Source organism: Corylus avellana, chromosome ca8 (assembly GCF_901000735.1).
Source record: "Corylus avellana chromosome ca8, CavTom2PMs-1.0".
In the NCBI taxonomy this organism is placed as follows: Eukaryota; Viridiplantae; Streptophyta; class Magnoliopsida; order Fagales; family Betulaceae; genus Corylus; species Corylus avellana.
In genome coordinates this window covers 20,488,496-20,494,190 of record NC_081548.1, presented here as the reverse complement: position 1 = coordinate 20,494,190, position 5,695 = coordinate 20,488,496, and positions in this window count along the sequence as shown.

The following is a 5,695-nucleotide window of genomic DNA, read 5'->3' as shown; positions in this document are numbered from 1 at the left end:
ATCAGCTCCTATAATATCTTTCTTCTTGACCACGCGTGGCCGGGCCCACCAAAAACCCACCATAGTTGACAAAATAATTATGCAGCCAATCGTTAATCGACTTGTCTTCTTATAAATTGAAAATTCCCCCCACGGCCCCATCCACGTAGAATTTTCAGGAGACATGATAGATTCTAATAAGATTAAAATATCCCCCAAGTTGCCCAAATAAAACTGAGCTGACAAAGAGCGGATGGTCCATTTGAAATTTTTATTATTTAATTTTAAAAAAATTTAAATTAAAATAAAACAATAATGTATTTTTTTAAAACAAAAAAAAAAGTAAAAGTAGATTACAAGGAATCTTGGGTTGGTTCGGTCACCTCAAAGGGCAAAAAAAAAATAAATAAATATTTTTTCTCGATTTGTCTCTTGAGGATAGCTAAACCACCCCATGGCTTTTGGGGGTAGCCAATCCACTTTCAAGGGCCATAAGGTGGCTTTAGCCACCCCCAACCGATTAATGGAGATGGCTTATGGCCCTTGAGAGTGGATCAGCCACTACAAGGGCTAAATCAAAAAATAAATAAATAAATTTTCTTTTGGCTCTTGGGGGTGGTTTGGCCACCCCCAAGGGCCTAGGGTGGCTTCGGACACCCCAAACCGGGTCTAGGGTGGCCGAAGCCACCCAGGGGGTGGCCCGTCACCCCTTACAATCTCATTTTACTTTTTTTTAAATAAAAAATTGCAAATGGGCCATGTGCTCATTGCTAGCTTAGATTTATATGGGCAATTTGTGGGATATTTATTACGTCTGGGCCGAAGCCACCCAGGCTGGCCACCCCTTGCAATCTCCTTTTAGTTTTTTTTTTTTTAAGTTTTTAATTGTTTTAATTTTAATTTAAAAATTTTAAAAATTAAATAATAAAAAATTGCAAATCGGCCATGTGCTCATTGCCAGCTCAGATTTATTTGGGCAACTTGTGGGATGCTTATTAGAATGTAGCATTTCTCAATTTTCAGCAATACGTACGTTATCCCTCGCTTCAATGTACGGACTCCATATATAATCTGTCTCTTTCGACAACCTAGGTTGAACGTTAACGACGTTAGTAACCGAGTACTGTGACTACCTTAGTCTATTTTGTTTTATTTTAAAGGGTTAAATATATAATACCTCCTTAGGTTTTATTTCTTCATTTTTTTTTCTTAGGGTTTGATTTTTATTACATAAGGTATTTGTAGTTTTGATAAAGATCAAATTGGTCTTTCCGTTAATTGACTTAACGGTCCACGTCACTGACACGTGGACCAATTAAAATTTGACACTTGGCATAAGTGACTAAGTCATTAGTGATGACATAACCACCTAATTAAATTTTTTATTTAAAAAAAAAAAAATTGGAGTGACTACGGCCAACCCCTTGGCCATTTGGGGGTATATTTTTTTATTTTATTTTTTAAATATAAATTTTAATTAGGTGGCCACATCATCACTAATGTCGTGGCCACTTATGCCAAGTGTCAAATTTTAATTGGTCCACGTGTCAGTGGCATGAACTTCCGTTAAATCAATTAACAGTTAATAGACGAAATGATCAATTTGGTCTTTATCAAAACCACATGTATCTCCTTAATAAAAATCAAACTCTTAAGAGAAAAAAATAAAAAAAATAAAACCTTAGCGGTACTAGGTATTTAACCCTTATTATTATTATTATTATTCTCATTCCATAAATTTACGCAAAAAATAAAAAGAAGGAAAATTATATCTAATACTATTCGTTTTTTTGCCCTAATTCGATTTTGACCTACGACGATGTCTCGGAATGAGGTGTCCATCGACAGAAAATGCCTTCGGAGACAAAAGGACACATGCAAAAGAAAGGTTGTAGAGAGAGAAGAAAAAAAAAACCTTAAGAAAGAAAATGAAAAGGGGTAACAATTAGGTAAATAGTTAGTCACATTTGTGCTAGCTAGCTAGTACTCTAAAGTCTAAAGGACTAGTTAATTTATTGAAAAAAGTTCATATACCTCTTTTAAACTATTATTAAATTGATAATGTCACCCAAAACTTTTAATTGTGACAATGTTCTCCCAAACTACAAAAAATTGTCAATATTCCCCCAATGACCAAACTATCCTTAGTAAAATAAAAACAAAAAAATACTAAAACTTCTAGAAAAAACCTAAAAAAAATTTTAAAAAAAAAATTCCAAAAGGTGGCACATTTAAAATTAAAAAAAAATCATTTTTATAAATAAAAAATTAAAATTTTCTATTTTTTTTGTTATAAAAATAGAAAAATTTTGTTTTGTTTTATAACTTTTTTAAATAAAAATTTCCGTTTTAAAAAAATTAACAATATTCGTTTAAGAAAATAAAAAATTTCATTTTATCAAACAAAATATTTTTTAAAAAAAATGTTTTTTTTTTAAGCAAAAATTTCCATTAAAAAAATCGTTTGAAAAAATATTCGGTTTTTTTTTTTTTAAATTAAAAAATTTTCGTTTTAAAAAAATTGTTCTTTTTAATTTAAAATATTTCTTTTTTTTTTAATAAAAAAAAATTATATATATTTTTAATTTATAGGGATATTTTTGTCTTATTGAAAAATATATAAGAGCATTTTTATCTTTTTGCTAGCTTTATAGGGGACATTGACAATGTTTTGATAGTTTAGAGAGACATTGTCGCAATTAAAAGTTTGAGAGAAACATTATCAATTAAGTGATAATTTAATAAGAGTATATGAACTTTACTCTAATTTATAATTTGAACTCCTTAAAATCAGTTTAAAACCCGGTCTAAGAAATTAATCAAAGACTTATCACTTATAAGAACTTTTACATACTATACTCAGTCAATGTGACAATCTACTAATTCAATGCGAGACTAACATTTTCTTTGGTGTCGTAGTCTCTCCTACTAAAATCCCAAAAAGTCCTCATCATGGCCATGTCATCAGTGGCGAAGATACTGTAGGGGTGGGCGCCTTGAAAAAAAAATAAAAAAAATAAAAAATTATAAGATAGTTTTTTAATTTTTGAAGCCCTCGCCCCTACTCCAATTCTTCCTTCTCGTTCTTATCTTCTTCCTCCTCTTGGCGCTTTCCTCCTTTTTTGGCTCACCCCAATCTTCCTCGCCTCTCTTTGAAGCTTCTGAAGAGTTATCGGTTTCTGGCGTAAAAATATCTAGGATTCTAGCAGACCGATTTCTAGGGAATTGCTGAAGTCTCTTGAGTATGTGGAAATATTAATTACTTGGTAGGATGTCACATTGATAAGAGATAGGGGGAGTTGAGGTGGCTGCATATGGAGAAAACAGCGTAAAAGTATCTAGGATTCAAGAGGACCGATTTCTAGGGAATTGCGAAAGTCTCTTGAGTATGTGGAAATATTAATTACTTGGTAAGAGGTCACATTGATAAGAGATAGGGAGAGGTGAGGTGGCTGCATACGGAGAAAATAGTGCGTTTTGTAGACTTGTAGTCTATGCAGCCAGAAAGTTTCAATCACCTTCTCTCTTGTTTTAGTTATTCTTCGGGTAAAGAAACGATATTATGCTTAATATGTGGGAAAATGTCACTATTATAGTTAATCTGCAAAAAGTATGTTGTGTGTCTCCATGTAGCCTAACAAGTGCTAAATTCTCACTACCATTAATTTTTTTTTAAAAAAATAACATTAACCATTTTAGGTTGCTATAAAATGAAATAAACAAATATTACATCTTTTTTTTTAGGGGTGCAAAGGCGGGTGGTTTTTAACCGCCCGCTAACCGCTAACCACTATAACCGCCAACCGCCTAACCACCTAACCGTCTAACCGCATTAACCGCTAACCGCCTAACCGCCATAACCGCCTAGCGGTTAGCGGTTATTGGATCTACTAACCGTAACCGCTAACCGCCTTTTTATATAATATATTTTTATAATTATAATTATAAAAATATTTATACATATAACATAATCACTTGATCATTAAATCACAATTTTTTAAAAAAATAATTAAATCACAATTTGAGTATTAATATATTATCACTATAATTTATATGATTATATCATATAATCACTTGATCATTAAATCACAATTTTTAAAAAAAAATAATTAAATCACAATTTAAGTATTAATATATTATCACTATAATTTATATGATTATATCACATGAGATTGATTATTAAATCATTTGATTATATAATAACAAATTATACATATATAATATGACATAACTCATAAGTATACTAATTCATACTAATACAACAATTAAATATCTAGAGACTTATTTCCAATGTATGTTATAAACCTATAAGTCTATATAAGTCTACATATGTATATGAATAATATAAATGTATAATATCAATAGTTAATCATATGATTTAATGACAATTCAAATACTTTATTCAAGACTTCAAGTGAATCATATTATTAATGTACAATGACGATATGATTCGTATAATATCAAATTAAGTAATTGACATTGGATTAAACAATGACCAATGTGTTACTTATAAACATAATTTAAGTATTAATGTATTATCATTATAATTTTAGTAATTTATATATTATCACTATAATTGATATGATTATATCACATGATAACTTGATCATTAAATCATATGATTATATAATAATAAATAATACATATATAATATGACATAACTCATAAGTCATAAGTCTACAAGTTAATCATATGATTCATGTACAATGATAATCACAATTGATTCAATTGAATTAAACAATATGTTACTTATAACTACAAGTCTACAATTTAATTAAAGCATTATTAGATACTTTAGGAATTTAGGATTTAAGAGTTTGAATATTGCCATTTACCATTAGATATTAAGTTCAATTCAAAGAAAAAAGATTATAAGTAAATATGATAAGAATTTAAATAATTAATCATATGAATCATATGATATAATTTAATGAGACTATATGATTATATAATATCAAATTAAGTAATTGACACTAGATTCAACAATGTGTTACTTATAATCACAATTGAAGTATTAATGTATTTTTTGAACATTTTTTAGAAAAAGAAATTTAACCATTTTTTGAAAGAAAAAAAAAAAAAAATTAACAATTTTGAACAATTTTGAATTATATATATATATATAATTGCTTGTAGTTATATTATATGCATATTGAATAATATAAATGTATAAGATAAATATTTAACTATATGATCCAATTACAATTCTAATACTTAATCAATTATTCATGTACAATGACAATGACAATGTGATTCATATAATATCAAATTAAGTAATTGACATTGGATTAAACAATGTGTTACTTATAACTACAATTGAAGTATTTTTGTTTGTTTGTAAGTTTATAAGATCAACACTTAATCATATGATCCAATGACAATTCAAATATTTATAGCAATTGGGCCTAAGAAGATATTAAAAATACAAGAAAAAAAAATGAGGGTAAAAAAAAGCCCAAAAAATAAGCCAAAAAAAAAAGCCCAATTTTAAAAAAGCGGTTAGCGGGCGGTTATCTATTTCACTAACCGCTAACCGGCCACTAACCGCTAACCGCTAACCGCTAGGCGGTTAGCGGTTGCGGTTAGTGAAATTTACTAACCGCTAGGGCGGTTACGGTTAGCGGTTATTGCCACTAACCGCTAATCGTAACCGCCTTTGCACCCCTATTTTTTTTTTGTGTCATTTTTGCTTCTAAATGCATTTTTGTTTTCATTT